Here is a 23,654-nt window from a genome sequence, read left to right on the forward strand (position 1 = left end):
ACAATTCAGAATGAAAATCTGGAAGCAATGCCAAATTCTGCAGCTTAGAGAATTTGTACAGAGTACTCACTAAGGGGAGTGCATGGGCAGAGCTAATTACACTTCAGAAATCAGTGGTCCACAAGAGCTGAAATGAGGATGCTCCCGTTACTCAGGAAACAGAGCACAAGGGCTCTAATCTCTTAAGGGTTACATGTAAGCAAATTTGCATCCATTATAAGGAACTTCCCATGACACAATATGCTTCCTTAACATTTAGGCTATTTATAATCCATAGACCTGAACAAGAATCAGGAATCTATCAATATCTTATTCTTCACAAACTTGATCTCCTGCTTCAATGGTTTGTTTGCAGTATGCTTAAAATATCTTGTCTGAGGTTTCCTTTTTCTACAAAAAGTTGCTAGATATAAATGTGAGTTTTGAAGAAGTTTTGGATCTGTGATAGTTACCACTCACTTAGCAACACTATGGAGGTCCCAGAGAGGCCAGGGACTTGTCTTTTTGCTGTTGTTGTTTTGTTTTATGGATTTCTTGGCTCTGAAAGCCTCATGGTTGTGAATCCTGACTACAGCTAACTTCCCAGCAGCAGCAAGAGTGGTACACATCATCATGAGGATCCAGGAATTAAACACTCCCAATGGAACCATCCAGCTGATCTTCATAGTTTTACTATCACCTGGAACTATAGGGCCAGAGAGGGTCTGAAGTTTTCATGGCTCTTCCCATATGCTGCCCTTAGTGAGTACATTATGCAAATTCTTTGTGCTGCAAAATTGGTCATGGCTTCCAGATTTTCATTCTGAATTGTGACTCTGTAGAAGAGAGATACTGCATAAAACAGAGGTTTTTTTTTTTTTTCCATCTTTCATCTTAGCTTGTGATTTAGAAAGGCACATTTCACTCACCCTCAATTTGGGAGGAAAGACTACATGTTAGTTTCTTCTGCCTCCAAGGAGGAGACTCTGACAGCACACATCATCACTACCACTGCCACCCCGCAACCCCGCTGGGCCCTGTGCCTGGGCTGTAACCTAACACGACTGAAGAAATGTTACAGACTCACAGGGACTCTGCTATTGCTATATAATGGTCCAAAATATGCCTATCAGAATCTTTTGGGAGCCTTAAAACAATACAGATTTCTAAACACCCCTGGATTTGGGATTAGGAACCGAGACGTCACTTCATTTAGCTGTCTGGCCATGGGTCAGTTTTGCTCTCTGGCCTTTATGATCTGGTCCTAAGTTATAGCTGGCTTCAAAATAAGACCATCTAATTACAAGCTTGAAGACTGGAGTGCTCTTACTATGTTGCTAACTCCAACACATGCCCAGTTAAAAATCAGTGAGCGATTTTTTCATTGGCATTCAAGACACTGAGTCATTTAAGCTATAAGATTATATAGACATTTCCCCCATTTAATTCAAGAATGTCTTTCCAATTCAAATGCAGCCTCCAAATTTATCGTCCCAAACCTAAATGGAATGCTAAGCTTTCAGATTACCATTAATATAAACACTCAGCTATAGGAAAAGAACGATGGAGTAGGGAAACACTAAAATCCTCATATCTTGACTCCAAATCAATGAACTCATGCTGGTGAATCTATATGGCCTAGTGCTGTTGTTCTGAGAAAAGGCATAGCTTCATTCAGAGGGGGTCAATATCACAGTGTGGATTTATTCCAGAGGGGAGACAGCAAGACATGGGAGAAAGTCAAATTGTTTTTAAGGGCACCAAAACTTTCTCTTGTGACTTTTTCTCTTCACAATAACCATTAGGTACCCACAACAGAGCATGCAGGTGCAAACTGCCTTTTTTAAAATTTAAATTTTATCATTTTTCTTTCTTTCTTTCTTTCTTTCTTTCTTTCCTTCCTTCCTTCCTTCCTTCCCTCCCTCCCTGTCTTCTTCTCTCCCACCTTCCCTCCTTCCTTCCTTTATTGAGTATATGTCTGGCATAGGGGATACACTCCCTAGAGGTTCCCTCCTTCCAGAAAGTGTGACTAGAACATGTCATCAGGCTCAGCAGCAAGTGTTTTTATCCACTGAGCCATTTTGCCAACCCAAAATATTTATGTTTCACACAAACATATTTAAACATTAGACTAAAATGACAGTCATAACTCCAAATAACCAAAGGAAAGAAAATATGGCCAATGGCGTGCTGACCACTGAAGCTTTTTAGCTTTGTGGCTGCTTAGTGATGGTGCCCAGCCTGGGATTCTGTTCATGATGCATACTTGCTGTTTGAACGTGACAATAACCTGACCACCTCCCTGCCCCCTCTGTTTGAGTGCTTGTAGCTGTGTTCTGAGAAATGAGTCATGCTACCCGTTGGTACATCTTGTCAATAGTCAGAAGTTCAATTATCATATTCAACCGAATCTAGGTCCAACCAGGAAACGACTGTAACAAGAAAAATAATGAAGGAAAGGACAGGTTCCTGCTGTAATGACCTTTCTATCTAGATTTTCCTGAAATTGGAAGTATTAAGAAAAGAAAATTTAGCTATAAAATGACCAACAACACTAAATGCTATATATTCAGCTATAGAGAATAAACTATCAGTTATAGGGAAATGGGGAGGAATGGAAAAGTATAGGACAAATGACATATAGCAGAGGACTTGCAGGAAGAGCAATTAAAGTTCTGGGCTACAACATGAAGGCAGTCATTAATGACAGTGTGCAGTCATTCAGAGTTTGCTGTATCAGTGACTGTTGCTGTTGCCAGGTAGAGTAGGATGTGGATAGAGAGTAGGCAGTGAGAAATTAGCAACTCGAAGAATGATTCATATGTTGATGGTTTCTCTATAGTAAACACCTATTTTCTACATGTCTACGTACTGCCCTTTTCTCACTACCCACTTGAATCCAACCATCGTTCGCAAACTAACTCAAGCTCCAACCCCTCGCTGAAGCTTTGCGGATGGATTCCGCACTTAGGACTGTGTCCTCTGAATTTCTGTTGACACATTTGGTCAGTTCCCAGGTGTTATCTTCTCAGTGATGCAGCTCTACTGCTCAGGTCAGTGCATAAAAGCCTGTGTGGTAATCTTAGTTCAACTCCTGCATCTTGTAAACCTAAAGCAGTAAGTAGCAGCTGGATGAGTCAGGACATGGGAAGCAGGAGCACACACTTACATCATGGTTCATTATGTACTTACGTAAAAACAAACCATTTAAAACTCCTCTGGGCTGCACCTACCTTTAAATGCTATCCTTGGTATATTCAACAATAAAAGTGTTGATCATATTCCCTAAACTGTCCTCGAGGTTTGAAATGCCCAGGTCTAGGAGGTTGGTTACCAATTATTGCATGGTTGATATAATTATATCTCTCATTTAAAAATTAACACAGACCTCTATGTGTCATTTGAGATTTCTTTGATCCATTTTCCAGATATAACTGTTATTTGTTGATTGTATTTGTCTTATGGAGTCATTTTAGGTATTTAAAATGCTTTCTGTAGTCACTAGTATCCATCCTTTATCCCTGAGTTCTGTTATCATAAAAATAAGATTTCCAAGCTGGGTGTGGTAGTGTATGCCTTCTTTCATTGAACTTGAGAGGTTGAGGCAGGGGGATTGTTAGTTTAAAAGCAGTCTGTGTTACAGAGCAAGACCACGTCTCAAAACAAATGAGTAAAGAAGTAAATAAATACAAATTAAAAGCAAAACCAGGAAGGATTCCCCACATTTCTAAAATTCATTTTTATAAACTCAATCTCTACTCCTTCATGGGCCTTCACAACATACCAAGCAGTGATGGACACTGGGGATGAGGTGGCTGAGGCACAGAAAGTCACGGCTTACTCGAAGGCCCTTCTCTCCTCTAAGCAGACAAATGTAAATTAAACTATGAATTGCCGATCTTGGAAGCTTATAGAGGTGGAGAAGCACAATCTAGAACAGCCCTGCCATGAATGGATTCACTGTCTCCAAAGAGAAGAGTTTCCTTAAGACTGAGGTCAAAGCCCTTCAGGACTGAGCTTGGCAATAGACAGTTGCTTCCTTCTTTCTCCCCATCTTCTACCTTTAGGGCCTCCCATCCCAGGACTGCCTTCCAAGGCATCTGCTTACTTAAGGGCCTTCCCTCTCCCCTTAATCAGAGCGGCAGCTCTCATCGGTATGGTTCCTAGGAAACTTGGCCTTGTTTGCCTCACCTCCTCAACCTGACCACTGAAGCTCCTTCCCACAGTTTCTTAGGCATCGTCATCTGTCTCTTCATTAAGTGCTTTAAGCTCAGACTCTGTCTTACTTATTCTTGTTTTTCACATTCAAGGGCCATGCCTTGTTCAAGAAAACACAAGTTGAGTACCTGAATGAGCAAGTGACTGGATGCTGAATGAAGGAGCGAGTGCAGAAAGGGGAGACGCAGCCACCTTGGAGAGCCCCACTGCAAGCTGTGTGGGAAATTGTGCCTTCCCTGTCTGAAGCCAGTATTCTATCATTTTGGGATTCTATGGCTGATATTTAACGACTTCCCAGTAAGTGGCAGATTTTGTGACAGAACTCCAACAGCGAAGGATAGCTGTATCTAAATGCGTCTTTTAAAGTATATCTCAGACATAATCAAGAACTAATAACTGTTCTGGGAAAGTCTTCGAGGCAATTAAAACACTCAAATTTTAGTACATACTGCCGGAAGTACACTTCTTCACTAACTGAGGTTAACTGATTTAGCTAGTCCTCCATCCCCCCCTATCCCCGTGAGTATGCGATGCTATACCATGTTCCCCACAGTACTTGATGATTAGGTGACATCTCACCACACTGAAGCAGCAGGCTAATTGTGTCTTCTTGAGTTCTTGGCGTTCTAGTGACAGAACTTCTAGACTGGTGATAGGAATGGTGGTTACTACATTGTCTTCCTGTTTACGATCAATACAGTCTCCCCACTAAACAAACAAACACACACACACACACACACACATCCACCACACACCACAAATTTGGAAAAAAACTGAACAAATTCTTCCTTACTCTTCATCAATGAAGATTCTCTATGTAAACTCTGGCCATCTGAGGCTAGCAATAGAGATTTTCTTCTTTGTACTCTGACTCATGTATCTTTCTTCCCACAACTGTTACTCAGGACAGGCCAATGGTGAACACAACGGAAAGGAAAGAATAGTTTCCAGCTGGAAAATAGGCTCTTTCGGGAGAAGTCTGCTCAACGCATTATCAAGGTAAAATATGCAGAAGCACCAACAAGAGCAAACAAAAGCCCACGCAAGAGCTGTGTAAATATTTCATGAAGCTAAGCCTTAATCACTCTCTCTCCAAATCTTTCTGGTGTTGTAAACACTTCAGTTTCTTCCCATTGTGGCATGACCCAGATTTCACAAAAAAAAAAAAAAAAAAAAAAAAAAGAAAGAAAGAAAGAAAAGAAAGCATGGACCTATGGATCCTGAACAAATGTGCTATGAAAATGGAGGGAATTAGACACCTTCAGACAAGGCGGCTGCAGAAGGGTGGCTACCTATAGCTTCTCTCTATACCCCCTCAAAAGCCCCTGAAGCCTGATCTGCCTTCCCTCCACCCCAATTGACTTTCCAGCGCCAAGTCTCCCCTCTCTCTCCTCTCCTTTTGTCCAGTGTTTAAAAGCTTGCCTTTTCCATTTGTCTGTGAAGCAAAAAGATTTGCTGTGTACTGGATGAACATCTAGACCTTCTCTATAATCTACCCGGAGAAGGGTTTATCACCCACTAGTCGCTGCCTTGATTTACTGTGGTTCCAAAGTTCACCTCTAGACGCTGATCATGCTCGGCACTGATTTCCCTTTATCAGCCTCAGTCCAACCTTCCTCTTCTCTTCCTTCCTACCTCAAGAATAAATACATATGCAAATATATAAATAAATACATACACATGTATGCATGTAAACGGGGAAATAGTGCATATGACTTGGTTTTTGACCTTACAGGAAATAATCACAGGAAAATAATAAAAATGCCAAACACACGAGCGCAAGCACAACACTCACACACACACACACACACACACACAGAGAGAGAGAGAGAGAGAGAGAGAGAGAGAGAGAGAGAGAGAAACACGCCCCTCTTCGCATATTCGCTGTGTGCATATCCTACTGATTAGGATTTCCAGATCGGAATCATCAAGCGGCTTTCCTCTTTTACCTTTGAGTCAGAGCTTAGGGAGCAATAACCTTGCAGAGAAATACATCACCTGCGGGGAACATGGCCCTTCTTGGGAAGCAAGATGGGCTGGGGACATGAGCAACAGGCAAAAAATCCACGACCAAAATGTGGGACCAAATTCCTCCTTCACTAGCACAGGGCACATTGCCAGCTCCTGTCCCAAGGCTGGCCACTGGGCCAGGTGGCCGCGGGGGCGGCTCCTCTCTGGCGGCGGCGGGTTGCTTACCTGCTCCTGCGGGCTGTCCCTGGCTGAGCCGTTGCCTGCGCAGTGCTAGGCTTCCAGTCGCACGCGTATTTCCAGTCCTGGCTCGGCCACTCCGATGCTGGGGGGCATGCCGCGGTGCTCTGCAGCCAGGAGCCAGCTCCGCTCGATCAGGAACTGAGACTACTATGCCAAGAGCTGAGGCGGCGCTGGAGCGGGGCGGAGACCAGCAGCCCCGCCGCTCGGCGCCAAGCCAGCGTGGAGGTGGAGTTCACGTGCTGGCAGATAGGTCCGTGCCCGCCCTGCGCGCCCCCGTGGCCAGGCCCCAGCCGCTGAATCCTGGCTGCAACTCCACAGACTCCTTGCAAGGCGAACTCCGCCCTAGCCGACCGGATGGGCCACAGAGCTGGAAGCCTAGCGCCCAGAGGGAGCTCAGAGGACTAGAAGGCTGAGCTTCTGCGGTAGGGGGACAAGTGACAGATGGAAAGTTAAGAAGGAGATTAAGGAAGAATGCTGGGGACTCAGAGCCACTCCGTAGGAAGTGTGACTCTTACTCCCTCCAGCAGTTCATCATGCCCACTGTCCGAGTATAGAGGACTAGATGGCTACTTCTAAAGTCATGTACTGTGATTTGAAAGCAAGCAGACCATAGGAGTTTGGTATGTGTTGTAAAATGGACAGCATTAAAAGTATTTGGAATTGTGACTGTAATTGTCCCTCTCCCTCATACCTCCCTCCAAGAGTCTAGATGGCTTTAGACACAGCCCCTTTGTTCTGCTGTGGCCACACCAAATAGGTAGGGTGCAGTCTAGCGGCTGCTGTTAGATGATGCTAAATAACACTGCATGAACTATTATAACTGAGTATTGGTTTGCAAAATATGCAGCTGTAATTCTCACAACTACTTATTAAGGGGGTGTTGCTCCTTTTAGCGCATCATGTTTTGATACTTTGCTTGAGATTGGAGTAGTGAGCAGCCTGGTTGAGGTGCCAACCCCTCCAAGCCATGGCCTCCCAGCTAGAATGCAGGGCTTTCCCAGGGATCCAGTTGAAATGGCGACTATAGCCGGGCTCAGGGATCTGTGTTTTAAAAAGGATTCCAGGTCAGACGGAAAAGTCTCAGTCATTGGGCCAAGAGTTTAAAGATGGTTCTTTAATGTTAGTAATAGATACTTCCCGAAGGTGGGTTGAGGGCTTTCAGAATTTATATCGTAGGTCCCGAGCACAGACGTGGAAAGCTGTCCTCGAGTCTCTGTTTGGTTGAAGGAGGAAGGGAGTGCAAAGGTGCCGTGGCCCCAGGTCACCCCTGAAATAGCTGTCTCACAAGAGTGGCTGGAGTGCGGGTTGGTCTTCCCAGGTTCTTAGGCTTTTAAGCAGAGACTGAAAGTAAGGGCTCATAGTGATGTGGAAACAGAGCAAGATAACTTTATTCAGGGGGCAGGGCAGTGTAGTGTCGCACAGGGCTACACTGTCAAGACAGGCAGTACGGCAGACCACACAAGTGAGAGTTCTTTCTCAAAGCCACAGAAGAAAGGTGTGGTCTAAAGGGCATAATTTGGGTGGTTCTCTCTGTCAGTTGATAAATGGGTTGCATATTCACTTCTTATGCACATACCTCTTCCATATTCCCATAATTATTTCAATCATATACACACCCAGTTAATGATAGGCAAAAATCTCTTCTGCAATATAAAGTAAGACACCTTCATAAGTTCCTAAGGTCAGGGCATACACAGGGTCTTCATTCTGTTTTCCCATTGCACAGAGTAAGTTCCACAGCTTCTGTTAGGTTCTACTTACACCTTTCTTGTTCAGATGTTTTAAACTGTTGGGAAGTTCCTTCTGCTTAAGCTCACCTGTGAAAATAATTCAAGAAATGACATCAGTAAATAAGTACTGGCAAGAAATACTTTCAATGCCATGCAGAGGTCATATGGGGTTATGGTCAGGACGGTAAACAACAGATCGAGACTGTTTCAGATAAGCTGGACATTGGGTCATTCTTTTTTTTTTTTTTTTTAATTTTCGAGACAGGGTTTTTCCATAGCTTTTGGTTCCTGTCCTGGAACTAGCTCTTGTAGACCAGGCTGGCCTCGAACTCACAGAGATCCGCCTGCCTCTGCCTCCCGAGTGCTGTGCGCCACCACCGCCCGGCTGAGTGATTCTTAAGTAATACCCTGTTACAGCTGGAATCCCTGCTTCAGCAGCAGTTCGTGTGGTTCTGTCCTCAACAGCACACATGTGTAAGAGAAATGAAGCTGTTACAAATGCAAACAACAACCAAGTGTGGTGGTTTGAAGGTAACTGGCACCCAAAATCTCATAAAAAATGGAATGAATAGGATGGCTTTGTTGCAGTGGGTATGGCCTTACTGCAGGAAATGTGTAACTGTGGGGGTAGACTATGGGGTTTCTGATGCTCAGGATACTGCCCACCGCCCAATGTCTCAGCTGACTTCCTGTTGTCTGCAAGATGTAGATCTTTCAGCTACTTCTTCAGCACCTTGTCTGCCTACACACCGTTATGCTCCCCACCATGATGATAATGGGTCGAACTTCTGAAAACTGTAAGGGAGCCACTCCAAGACACCAAGTATGATGCCAATCCCATCAGAGAAAATTTTCAGAATAACGATAAACAAAAACAACAGACAAAATAGTGTAAGTGTTACTGAATGCTCTTACACTCAAGACATTTATAGACATGAGTTCAAGGGTGTTTTTGAGGATGCAGAATTTATGAAAACTGGACCCTAAATGATCCTAAATGGAGAGAAGAAATAAGAGTGACAGGTGATGACTAGTTTTCCAATGGGCAACACTATTTGGAGAGTTTCTTCTTCATCCGAAACACAGGTCCTTACGGGCAGGCCTTGAAGGTGACAGTTGATCCATGCTTCCTTCCTAAGCCTCTAAGTTTTTGTCAGGTTGCATTCCAAGCTACTGTCTCCCAAGACTAAAATGTCCCAACTGTCATGCCTTTCTAGCCATGGGAGACTGCATCCTCTAAACTGTAAGCCAAATCAGCCTCTCTTCCCTCAAGCTGGGATCATGAGCACAAGGAAAGTCACTAGTGCATGTTGCACAATTTTTTGTTGTATGCTTGCCTTGTATGACATAATGGCTTCTTTGTGTGCTTTCTGCTATGTCTGTATCACATGAACATTGTCCAACATAAAGAACTCCGAAATTATTTGTTCAGTGAATCATTATCTTCAAATTACTAGAATCCAAATTCTGAAATATTCAAATGGCCTGTTCATTGACTTTATCACAAATTAAATTCAATGTCCATCCCAGTAATATTTTTGATACCATATGTTTTTGAAATGAATGTCATTAGTAAGATACAGGGGTCACAATATACTTAAAATATGTAAGATTTTAGATTAAAGATTTTTTCCTAAATTCCATGTCTTTGATTAGGTATATTCATTTTAGCTGTACTGACAGGAAGTACTGGCAATATACACAAACACACAAGCCACATTGTGTAAACACACATTCATTACACATATAAGCACTTGCACATACAACATGTAAACACATATATGCATAACATGTGCATCCACAAATACACAGATGCAAAAGCAATTTATCACTGAACAACATGTTAGATTTTCTAGATGTATAGAGATATATTTCAGTTTGATAGGTATTCTTCAAATCTTTCAGAGACCTTTAAAATATGACATTTAAAATGTTTAAGAACTTAAGACTTTTCATGACAGTGAGACACATCTGCTTCTGGCAGCACCAATTACTTTGAGAGGAAGATGGGCGTCGAAGAGGCTCCTTATGGAGTTTGTTACCCATTTGAGCAAGAAACTGCTCTTTCCTGGACTGTTTCACTGGACATGTAGGACCCACATAAAAATGACTGCTGAACTTGCATAAGGGTGGGATGACCTTTCGGAGTTCCTGCTTCATGAAAGAATCTGTGAGAAATTCTGTAGAATACAGAAGAAAGTGACTAAACTGTCTTTGAAATCTTCTTCTTTGTGAAAAAGTCTGCTGGATACTATGGGCCCAAAGGCCAAAGATGGATGCCCCAACAGTATAGAAAAGCTTTGTGTGAATGTCCAGGCAGCAAGATGTCTCTATCTATTCTAGAGTTTTGGAAGTTTCTTACAATGCGCTTCTGGTTTACTTAGGTAATATCATATCCTCCTGGAGTCTTTGATGGAGTTGAAAGATTTATAGTTATAGTTGTTCTTAGTTATGATAAAAGATAAAGAAGATATAAAGATTGTAACTGCAATTCTTGCTTGATAACTGTTTTGTTATATGTAATTTTACTATGTTAAAGACTTCATTTCTGTTTAAACAGAAAAGGTGAAATGGTGTAGGAGGTCCTTCTGTTTGTGTGTTGTTGCTTTCATTGGTTAATGAATAAAGAAACTGCCTTGGCCTAGTTGATAGGGCAGAACATAGGTAGGTAGAGAAAACAGACCTGAATGCTGGGAGGACGAAAGACAGAGTCAGAGAAGCCATGGATCCTCCACCTGAGATGGATACCGGTTAGAATCTCTGGTAAGCCACTGCTATGTGGTGATACACAGATTAATGGAGATGGGTTAAACTAATATGTAAGAGTTAGCCAATAAGAAGTTAAAGCTAATGGCCAAGCAGTATTTTAATTAATATAGTTTCTATGTGTAATATATTTAATTAATATATTTCAGGTGTAAGTCAGACAGGCGGCTGGGACAAACAAGTGGTACTCCTCCCTCCAACATTCTACAGTAGACAGAACAATTTGGTCCAAAGCAGTCTACATTCTAATCATCAGAACCTGTGAATATATTGTCTTGCACAGAAACCATTTCGTTGTAAATGTGATTAAACATTAAGGTCTTGAGATTCAGAAGATCCATGTAATCACACGAGTCCTTGAACACAAAGGAGAAAAACAATATAGGGTCAGTAATGGGATGAGCCAGATGATGTAACATACCAGCAATCCCAACAGTTACCAGAAGAGGGAGAAGGGTGGAAAGTTTACAGCTAGCCTGGGGCATATAGTGAGATTTAAGGCATAAATAAAAAAAAAAAAATAGGGATGGGAGGATGAAAAGAGATTCTGAATTTCAACCCAAAAGGAAAAAAAGTTTACACGAGAAAGTGTCCCCTCTAGAAACTGAAAATGTGTGTGAGGATATTTCCTTTCTGATTAGTTGCTGTAGGAGGGCCCAGCTCACTATGGGCAGTGTCAGCCCTGAGGAGGTGGTTCTGGGCTGTATAAGGAAACGGAGTGAGTTAGCTATAAGGAACATGCCAGTTATCAGTATTTATCCATGGCCTCCATTTTTGTTCTTCACTTCAGACTCCTGCCTTGAGCTTCTGCCCTGATTTCTCTTCATGATTGTCTATAACCTGTAAACTGAATTTAGCAATCCTTCCACAAACTTCTTTTGGCCTCAATCAGAGTAATAGAAAGCAAACTAAGACAACTAGAAAAAAAAAGGAAAGCAGGTTTGAGCCTAGAAGTTCAGACAGCATTATCTGGTGGTGGAGGTGCTTTCCTCTATCCATAGGGACCAGTTGTGTAAGTTAGACAACAAGGGCAGGTATTGATGGGGAAGGGTGAGAAAACAGCACAGTTGAATTACTTGGGATGAAGTAGACTTTAGTATCAGCAAAGTTATAACTCAAAGTCCCGTGAGTCTAATAGTGAGGAAGAACACTCAGTGAGCATGTGGGGGAACGAAGGTGGACAGTGTGGTAGTCTGAATAAGAATGGCTCCCATGGAACTCATAGATTTAATGCTTAGCCAGCTGGGAGTGGCACTATTTAAAAGAATAGAAGATGAATCTTTGTTGGAGAAAGTATCACTAGGGGTGGCTTTTGAGGGTTGAAATCCCAATCCAGGTCCCAGTGTCCCTCTCTTCCTGATGTTCGTAGATTCAGTTGTAAAACTCTCAGCTACTTCTCCAGCTCCTTGTCTGCCTATGTGCTGCCATGCTCCCCACTATGACAATGATGGACCAAACCTCTGAAACTGTAAACCAGCCTCAATTAAAAGCTTTCTTTTATAAGAGTTGCTGTGGGTGTGATGTCTCTTCACAGCAAGGCTAAGAGAGACAGGAAAATCAAAGCAGCATGATTGCTGTTGTTGCACAAGTCCTAGTGTAGCCATGGTCCTGCAGGTTAACAGTGGCACAGGCTCACTCCAGTTCCTATTTACACACCTGCCAGAAGGCTCAAAGTGAGCACATGCCTATTTCTTTGTGCTGTCCCTGCCTTCAGGATGGTTTCTTGGCGGCCATATTGGCAATTATAAATTCAAGGCTAATACCGAGTCTAATGCCAGGGATTTCATGTTGTGATCACAAATACCTTGCAGACTTACAACTCACAATGTGGATGTGACACAGTGAAGGAAAAAACAGGGCCTTCGGGGAGAAAGGTACTTGTCTCGACCTATTTGTGACGCAGGACTCTCCTCTGAGTCAAACTGCCATCTTCAAGACTTCTCCTGGGCCTGCTTGTAAAAATACCATCACAGCTGAGCCTGTTGGCTGTTTACCTACCCTCACAGAAGGAAGTGACAGTGAGAGTCACGAGGTCCTTTAGACCCCTCTCCCAAGCCTTTCCCAATTCCATGTCATCTTTCAGGGAAGGCACAGAAAGGCAGAGGAAGGGACTTTCACCTATGCGCCATGAAAAACCATCATTCCTGCTGAGGGTGGACATTCTGGTATGGCTACTTTAAGGTCCGGTGCTCCTTTCTGTAACTGCATTGTTTTATATGTAAGACTAAAAAAATCATCTACTTCCTGGGTGAACTTTGTGGATTTATTTGTACCTCAATTTCATGTTGGGATCTTAGGAGGAGGGGTTCGATGTTTCCATCTCTCTCAGGGAAGAAATTTTAGCAACAACCAGAATGTCTGCTGAAGAGTACTCGTGAGGATAGAGCTAGCTTAGTTCCATGTTCCTGAACATTGATTTTAAGAACAGGAGATATGCATTTCCCTGATCGCTAAGGATGTTGAGCACCCACACACTGAGACAATGGGGATGTTCTATCGGGAACTCACCAAGGCCAGCTGGCCTGGGTCTGAAAAAGCATGGGATAAAACAGGACTAGCTGAACATAGCGGACAATGAGGAATACTGAGAACACAAGAACAATGGCAGTGGGGTTTTGATCCTACTGCACGTACTGGCTTTGTGGGAGCCTAGGCAGTTTGGATACTCACCTTACTAGACCTGGATGGAGGTGGGTGGTCCTTGGGCTTCCCACAAGGCAGGAAACCCTGATTGCTCTTTGGGCTGATGAGGGAGGGGGACTTGAGTGGGGGAGGCGGAGGGAAAGGGGAGGCGGTGGCGGGGAGGAGGCAGAAATCCTTAATAAATAAATAAATTTAAAAAAAATATAGAAGCACAAGAAAAAAAAGAACAGGAGATAAAGCTTATGAAGCAGAACAGTTGAGGAAGATACCTCTGTTCTCATTCAAGGGTGGAATTCACTGCAAAAACTTTCAGGCCAGCTTTCTTTCTCTTTTTCTTTGTTGTAATGGGGTAGCTTTGTATTCATAGAATGAAAGGTTGAATGGCATCTGAAAGATTACACGTGAAAAATCCTAGGACTTCTGAATCATTCATTAAGCTTTGGAACAAGTATCAGAATTCTATTTAAAGACATTTCTTGAACTTTGATATTAAGTTGGTCAAACTAGAAACCATAGAAAAAACATTAATATTGTTAATAATAAAAAGAATTTATCAAGGCCTAGACTTTCTGTGCACTGAGGAATTTATAGCATGTTTTAAAATCATAGTCTAAAGCATATTCTTTTACTGTAAATTATTCCATAAAGTTGATCATCACATGTGGTCTTTTAAAGAGCTAGGAGCCTCTCCATATACAACTTGAAAGACAGGCTTCCAGCTATTACTTCTGGGAGGTTGAGCCAGGGAATATGTAAAGAGGAAAACTAGTATTTTTTTATTTATTTTTTCTGTGTGTGAAAAGGTATTTAGTTTTATTTGTTTATGTCCTTTGCTGCTTAATTGAGAACTGAGCAAAGATAATCTGATTTCTTATCTAGGAATCTGCATCTACCAAACAGAAAACACGGGCAAATCCCTTCCTGCTCCCAGGGGTCCCTGAGCTGAGTTGCACTCTCCTATGAATTATTCAGTGGTGATTGGCATGCAGTGCCTTTCTTTGATCGTTAAGATTAATTGTTATGTGTAATTCTGAGAAAAATCAATCAGTAAGGTTAATAGTGTATAGTGACACTATGTGGGGTTTTCTGCTGTTCGCTTATCTTAACAAATTAGGATGGAAGTACAAAGAACATTAGGCAAGTGTTATTAAACACAAGGCACACCGAAACAAAAAAAAAATGTGGCTAAATTCTGTTTTTCTACGAAAGCTTTTGATTCTTAGATTTCCTGGAATTTCTTGTATGACAAGTATAATTTTGTTTAATATCAGCTTCTTCCAAAACAAATAAGCCCTAAGAAACCCAATAAGTAAAAAAATAAATATAACCAAACAAAAACGAGGAATTAAGATTCCATTAAACCCTACCATTTCTGCCTTGACTGAGTAATGGTAGACAGTGTCCTAAAATGATTCAGAGAATTTAGGGGTAGAAATAACCCTTCACCTCCTTCATTCCTCATTTTCTCACGCAACACAGCCCTGCCCTCAGACGTGGAGTTTGTTTCTGTGTGGGTGTCTGTGTGTACATCAATGTGTGTATCTGTACAGGTGTCTGTGTGTGCATCTGTGTGGGTTTCTGCATGTGTGTATCTGTGTGTCTGTGTGAGTTTGTGTGTGTGTGTGTGTGTGTGTGTGTGTGTGTGTGTGTGTGTGTGCCTGTACTCCTTTGTTACCTTTCTGCAGAAGAGAAAATGAGACTCAGGTCTAAGAAGTAAACAGTCCCTGCCATTAAGTGTTCCCAACTCTTGACTTCCTGACCAGATTTCATTTCTGATGTCATTTGTCCCTGGAAGGATCAGAACAATAGTTCCCATAAGGACACTGATAGAACATAGGTGCAAGCAGGAATGTAGCCACCCAGGCCATGAGAACTATGAGACCCAGAGAGATTGTAATTGTCAAGGCTAGACAAACCTCAAAGGAAAATTGGATCCCAGATATGTGGTCCCCACCCCCACAATTAGGAGTCAGCAAGCTTTCAGCAGCAAGACCTGAAAATTGGAGGCCGGCATCTGAAATACACCAGCTCTTTATATTCTTTCCATAACAGAGAAGATATATGTTAATTTCTTTCTCGAAATACCCACTAACTTCCTCATTGCTCTGCCTCTTCCTCTTCCTTTCTACCCCCTCTCCTTGTCCCCCTTCATCTCCCTCTCTCTTTTAATTGAAAGAATGAAACCATCTTCTGCACTAACTTGAAGTTGTACATCATAATTAGTTCCCAAAGAAGTAAATTTTAAAGGAGGACATATATGGTACCATTGAGCATGACCCAATAGGCCATGTCTTAGTGAGAGAAAAGGAACAAAAAGGAAAAAAGAAGGAAGGAAGGAAGGAAGGAAGGAAGGAAGGAAGGAAAAAGCATTAGTTGAGAGTTGCTACATTAAAGATGAAGATAGGGTGTTTTTCAAAGGATCAGCTTAGTAGGTATATTGGCCAAGAGTCCAGGTTCTTCAAAGAATTGAATATCCAAGGACAAAGAAAGTGAAGAAAAGGTGAAAACAGGTGTTGGTTGACACAAGCAGAGAGGAAATACCAGGAATCACTCAGGAAGAATAGGGACTTTAGAGCTAGTAGACCACCAAGTGATCTCCAAGCTGGCCCTTTCATAGGGCCTCTACATCCTTATTCCTTTCCTTAGATCCACTTTACCCACACTCTATCTCTTGAATACATGGCCCTGTTGCAGATAAACATGGCTAAGACTTATAAGTCAGATGCCTTTATTAGTAACCTATGTGGTTATGAACTAAAATGCCATATTACAGATATGAGGAGCTATTTTCTTTCTTTCTTTCTTTCTTTCTTTCTTTCTTTCTTTCTTTTTTTTAGAAAGAATTTCTCTGAAGCTTTGGAGCCTGTCCTGGAACTAGCTCTTGTAGACCAGGCTGGCCTCGAACTCACAGAAATCCTCCTACCTCTGCCTCCTGAGTGCTGGGATCAAAGGCATATGCCACCACCACCTGGCACAAGGTGCTATTTTCTAAAGGGAAAGTCTTCCATAAGTAGCAAATATGTGATTAGATTTTCTTCAGCAGTTTGGTGGAAGGTCTATTGACTCAAGGACAACATTGATCCCAATTGAATTAAGATGCCTAACTGACCCTTCTAGGCACTCTTCCAAGTTATAGTGAAGGCATGCTATTGAAAAATGTATTCCAAGGTTATTAATCATTCTTTTTCAAAATGAGTCAAGTTAGAGGATGTTATTATAATTGAGACTGCCCCAGAATGGTTATTTTTTCAACATCTCCCAGAAGTTATTGGGGCCAAATCTCCTGGAAGAAAAAGATAGATTTGTTTTCTTAAGACTTTTGGGTCTAATTCTGTCTTAGGTATCTGAGTAAATATTTAGAGATATCTGATAGAAAGGTTGTCCCATCTGTAATCAGATGGAGGAGGAAGGACAAAGAAGTCATGGGCTGGGTATGACCTCTTTCTTCTAGCATTTTATAGTTTACCTGGAAGTATCTCCAGTCTGCCTATTAGGGGAAAACTAGTGTGGACTAACATGTCCCAGAAGGGTTCTAACCTAAGTGGTGAGATTCTGAACTTACCTGTGGCTCAGCACTAAGCTCTCCTTTCTACTTCTGAACTAACTCAGAGGATCATATTCAGAATCCTTCTTTCCCACTTGTAGGAAAATGGAACCATATCCCTGATACTTCTTATATCTTATGTGTTTATAAAATTACCACTCTTCAAAAGATCTTATTTACCATTTGACTTCCTCTAATCACAATACAAGGAGACAAGAAAAGGCTAATAAATAAAGGAAAGTGAAGGTATCTTGTGGCAAGGGTTAGAGCCCACTAGTTCTGTCATTTTCAGACAAGAATAAAAATGGTGGTTTTCTGAGCTTCCATAGTATAGGGTAGGGATGGGGCAGAAGGACTCAGAGAGAATGTGGTTGTCTACAAGTACGTTAGCTATATTGTAACATGTGGGCCTACTTGGTGTTTCTGTCCCGCCCAGTTCCCACAGCCATTTAGACCCCCAAAAATCACATAGAGAGTCTGCATTAATTATAAACAGTTTGAACCATTAGTTCAGGCTTCTTATTAACTCTTGTAACTTATATTAACCCATTGTTCTTATCTATGTTAGCCACATGGCTCGGTACCTTTTGTGGTGGGGTAGGTCACATCTTTCTTCTTTGGTGTCTGGACAGAACTGGGGAGGAATGGGCTTCCTCCTTTCCAGAATTCTCTTGCTCTCTACTTTGACCCCTTCTACTTACTATCTGGTTGTCCTGCCTATATTTCCTGCCTGACCACTGGCCAATCAGCATTTATTTAAAACATAATTGACAGAATATAGACAATTCTCCTGGACCACTACATGATAGTAAAGTTTCCCTTATATCTTAGCTTGCATGGTTATGCCTGCCAAAAATGAGGCATAGGCTGAGGGTGATGTCCAAAGTGGCAGATACGAGTCAGGAAAAAAGGAACTTGGCACATGGAGATTGTGCAGTGGAAAGGTGAGATATAGAGGGACAAACTGATGGATAAATTTAGAAAATGAAATGTTATAGAAGTAAGAAGACTACTTCATAGTACAGTGCCAGTCATGACTGATGAAATACCCCCATTCTATTGACAGGCAGATGAACTATTGAATTCACACAACCATCCTGTGTTTATCAGTTAGAGCTAGTAAGATTTAGCTATCTCAAAGAAAAATAATCGAGTGAAGAAGAAACCCACAGAATGGGAGAGAAGTTTTGCTAACTTTACACCTAACAAAAGACTAATACCCAGACTACACAAAAAACTCAAAACAAACAAACAAACCAACCAGAGTGAGGAAACAAATGACTCAGTTAAGAAATGGGTCAGGGGAGCTTTCTGACAGTTGTGTTGCCTGCCCACCATATTTCCAATCCCACACCCTCCTAGTTGCCTTACCCTACCCCAACTTGGGCAAAGATCCCCTGCTCAACTACAGGTCACACTGCCCAGAAGATCAGAGAGGAAACAGAAACCAAGGAACAAAACTCAAATCTAACAAAGATAAACTTAAATCATCACTATACCTATTATTATCCCCAAACCCAAATACCTAGACAACAGCATAAGAACACAACCAACAACAGCCAGGACAGCACGTCAACTACCAGAGTCCATATATCCTATTACAGCAATCCCTGAATATTCCAACACTACAGAAGCACAAGAAAATGACCTTAAAAGCAACTTTATGGAGACTGAGGTCCTTAAAAAGGAAATGAATAAATTTCTTAAATAGAACAAGGAAAAGACAAAGAACAATTGGAGGAAATTAATAAATCCCTTTTAAAAACCCAAGAAAAAAACATTTAGAAGAAATGAAAAAAAACTGTTTAATACCTGAAAATGGAAATAGAAACAACAAAGAAAACACAGACAGAAAGAATTCTTAAAATAAAAATTGTAGGTAAGCAAACAAAAACTTATTTTTAATAAGTTTAATATTTATTTATTTATTTATTAAAGATTTCTGCCTCCTCCCCGCCACCACTTCCCATTTACCTCCCCCTCCCCCGATCAAGTCCTCCTCTCTCATCAGCTCGAAGAGCAATCAGGGTTCCCTGACCTGTGGGAAGTCCAAGGACCACCCACCTCCATAAGTTTAATTTTTAAGAAAGTCTCAAATATCACTGACAGTATACAAGAGATGGAAGAGACAATCTCAAGCACTGAAGTTACAATAGAAGAAATAGATACATCAGGCAAAGAAAATATTAAATCTAAAAAATTTCTGACACAAAACATCTAGGAAATCTGAGACACTATGAAAAAAACCAAACCTAAGAATAATAGAAATAGAAAAAGAAGAACCCATCTCAAAGACACAGAAAATGTTTTAAAAAAATCATAGAAGAAAAATTTCATAACCTAAAGAAGGAGACAATAATAAAGGTACAAGAAGCTTAATGAGCTCCAAATAGATTGGACCAGAATATAAAGTCCCATTGCCACATAATAATCAAAACACTAAGTATACATACAAAGAAAGAATATTAAAACCTTCAAGGGAAAAAGATAAGGTAATAAATACAGATAGACCTACTAGATTTACTCCTGACTTCTTAAAGGAGATCTAAAAGTCAGAAGGTCCTGGACAGGTAAAGATGCCAGCCCAGACTATACCCAACAAAACTTTCAATTACCATAGAAGGAGAAAACAAGATATTCCATGATAAAGCCAAACTGAAACAGTATCTATCCATAAATCCAGCCCTATAGAAAGTACTAGTAAGAAAACTTCAACTCAAGGAGGTTAACTACACCCACAAAATCGTAAGAAATCTATAATCTAGTACTAGCAAAACCTAAAGAAGGGAAACTCTCTCTCTCTCTCTCTCTCTCTCTCTCTCTCTCTCTCCTCCTTCCTCTACCCCCCCCACATTCATACACACAAAACACACACACTATCATCAACAATAATAATAGCAAAAGCAGGAACTATTGATTTTTGGTCATTGATATCTCTCAATATCAATGGACTCAATTTCACAATAAAAAAGACACAGATTAATAGAATGGATAGAAAAACAGAATCCATCCTTCTGCTGCATAAAAGAAAAACACATCAGTTACAAAGATTGCTTGGAAAAGAATTTTCAAACAAATAAACCAAAGAAAAGTTGGTGGGGGCGTTCTAGTGTCTAACAACATAGATGTCAAACAAAATTTAATCAAGAAACATAAGGAAGAATACTTCATACTTATCCAAGAAAAATCTACCAAGGTAACGTTCCATTTCTTTACACTTAGAGCCACAAATAGAAGGGCACTGACATGTGTAAAAGTAGCATTACTAATCTTAAATCACACACCAAACCTCACACATTAATTGTGGGAGACTTCAATACCCCACTCTCACCAATGAACAGGTCATCCAATCAAAAGCTAAACATATCAGGTTCCCTCATGAATACAGATGCAAAAATTCTCAATAAAATACTTACAAAAGAAATCCAGGAACACATCAAAAAGATCATTCACCAAGCCAAGTAATTTTTTGCCTGAAGATCAGAGGGTAAAATGAAGCCACTAGAGGCCAGGCAGTGGTGACATACATTGTTAATACCAGGACTTGAAAGACAGAGGTAGTTGGATCTCTGCGAGTGCAAGATTACCCTGAGCTACACAAGATCAAAGCAGAAACAGATCCAAGTGGTGGTGGTGGATAACACTTTTAATCCCAGTACTAGGGAGTCATATGACTTTAATCCCAGCACTAAAGGGGAATATAAAATGGGAGGAGGCAAAACCTTAGGGTTCATTCTGCCATTGCCCAACCTTGATAGAGGTTAAATTATTGGCTTAACTGCTTTGCTTTTCTGGTCTTCAGTTTGAACCCCAATATCTGTCCCTGGGTTTTTATTATTAGTGGTCCATTTTGTGCCCAATGTGGGACTTTAACCCACAACTCTGAGATTAAGATTCTCAAATTTTACCATCTCTGGGTTTTTATTACTTGTGCTGCACACACACACACACACACACACACACACACAAAATATAAACATAATATTTATGACAAACCCGTAGTCAACATCAAATTAATCAGACAGAAATTAAAAGAAATCCCACTAAAATCAGGAATAAGACAAGGTTGTCTACTCTTTCCTTGTCTATTGAATCAAGAAGATCAAAAGGATACAATTGAAAAGGAAGAAGTACAAGTATCACTTTTTATAGATAATACAATAGTATACAAAAGTTACATCAAAAATTCTATAGAAGAATTTCTATTGTTGATATACAACTTTAGCAGATAGTGGGCTAATACCTAAAATATACAAAGAACTCAAGAAACTAGGTATCAAGAAAACAAATAATCCTGTTTAAAAAACTAGGGTACAGATCTATAAAAAATTCTCAACAGAGAAATCTCAAATAACAAAGAAACAGATAAAAAATGTTTAACATCCTTAACCATCAGGGAAATGCAAATCAAAACTACTTTGAGATTCCATCTTTCACCTGTCAAGATGGCTAAATTCAACAACACAAGAGACAGTTCATAAAGGTGAGGATGTGGAGCAAAGGGAACACTCCTCTACTGCTGGTGGAAGTACAAAATTGTACAGCCACTATGGAAATCAATATGGAAGTTCCTCAGAAAATTTGTAGTTGATATACCTCAAGAGTCAGCTATTCTGGGAGGTGGTGGCATATGTCATTAATCCTAGCACTCGAGAGGCAGAGTCAGACAGATCTCTGTGAATTTGAGGCTAGCCTGGTCTACAAGAGCTTCTGGGAAAGGCTCCAAAGGTACAGAGAAACCCTGTCTCAAAAAAATCAAATAAATGAATGAATGAAAAATAAATAAATTAATGATCTAGCTATACCATCCTTAGGCATATACCCCAAAGATGCTTCATTCTACCATAAAGACACTTGTTCAACTATGTTCATAGGGACCCTATTCATAACATTTCATATTATACTGAATGAGGTAATCCTGCTGCCCAGAAAGAGAAACACCAAGTATTCTCTCTCATTTGTAGTTGCTAGCTCCAAATCTTCAGAAAAGCACAATAAAAAAGATAGTATAAAGAGATCATAGATTTGGAGTGCGGGAATTCTTGAGAGTGACATAAAAAGGCACAGATGATATAAAGTGTGAAACTGATTACAGAAGGGGGCTCTAGCTGTAGAAATGAGTGAGCAGTCAGTACAGAAGGAGGAGGGGACAAATAACACCAAGGTCCTTTGATAAAGCCTCAAAGAATTATATGATTTCATATTCAACTAATACATAGACTTGTATGAATATATATATATATATATATATATATATATATATATATGTAAGCCAATTGAGCTGATCATGGTCCCTCTAAAACTCATGGATTAATAAAATCCTCATTAACAAACCAGAGAAACAGAGCTGGTCAAAATAGTTTATCTGATGCCTGAAACAATATAATTATAGATGTATTTCTTCATTGTCTATCAGAGAATAGAAGTAAGCCCCTGTTGCTGAATATAGTATACACTTGAGACATAAGAGCTGGATGACTCAATCTGGATCTAACCTAAAATCTTCTTTCCTGTAGTCTAGTTGCTATCATAGTTCCAGAAAACACTATGAAAGCTAGCAAAGGAAGGAAGCAATTAAATAATCTCACCCAGCTGAAACTCCTATGAACTTTGACAATTGTTAGTATGACAAGATGTCCATAAAGGTACAATAAGTGACACTTACATGTTTGTGGTCCCCAACAGCTAACTGGACTGAAAGCCTGCCCAACAGGAGGGAAATTATACCTGCTATTGGAAACCTAGCCAGTTCTTGTGACTAGTGAGGTCATGGATCTTACAAAAGAATCTACTGCTGCCACCTTGACAAACCAGCATAATTTCTTACTGCGTTCTGGATATCATCTCGATCCATGCTGACAAGTATAGTTACCATTCCACATGAAAGAGGCCTCTTTACAGCAAATAGAGAGCATCACATTCACCACAACTGGGATGTAATGCAGATATCAATGGGCTGTGGGAAGCTCAGCTCCAACAGGCACATTTACATCACAGCTTCTGCATCTATCACTCAGGAAATATCAGGGAAAAGAAAAGGAAAGATTGGAAAGGCAGAATACCAGGAAGTCTGTTGTTTCTTCTAGAAACAACTCTGCAAACAAGTCTATAGCAATAGTAATATCAATGGGCATGTTAATGTGAAAGGGTACTATTTTGAGACAACTACAGTAACTATTGACTGCTGGGAAAAGAAAAATTAGTCTTTCCCAGGGGCCTCGAGCCCCCTTTTAGGTTGTCTAATGCAGAGTGGTCATCCTTGAATTTATATACATACAAACAACAAAAATGGTACTCACTAGATTATATATATATATATATATATATATATATGTGTATATATATGTATATATATATATACACACACACACAAACACACACACATATATTTGTGAATACACTTGCATAGTATGTGTACATGTAACAAATATAATCAAAAAAGAAGAAGCTATTAACTTGAGAGGTGGTAATGGTGGAAGAAGTTCAAGTGAGGATAACTGGTAAGGATTGGAGGGAGAAAATGGAGGGTGAAAATGATTTTACATAAAAAAAGCCAATAAAAA

General features: G+C 40.6%; 1 protein-coding gene across 1 annotated transcript in view; it reads right to left on the reverse strand.

The window, feature by feature from the left end:
- Gprin3 (GPRIN family member 3) overlaps positions 1 to 6,599 on the reverse strand; it is a 65,404-nt gene extending 58,805 nt beyond the window's left edge. The window contains exon 1 of the mRNA XM_041639012.1: positions 6,394 to 6,599. The gene's annotated coding sequence lies outside the window, so the exon portion shown is untranslated. The remainder of the gene's footprint in view (positions 1 to 6,393) is intronic.
- Positions 6,600 to 23,654: the final 17,055 nt, after the last annotated feature.

This window comes from Microtus oregoni, unplaced genomic scaffold (assembly GCF_018167655.1).
Source record: "Microtus oregoni isolate MIOR12 unplaced genomic scaffold, Mior012 000002F_ref0000024, whole genome shotgun sequence".
NCBI lineage: Eukaryota > Metazoa > Chordata > Mammalia > Rodentia > Cricetidae > Microtus > Microtus oregoni.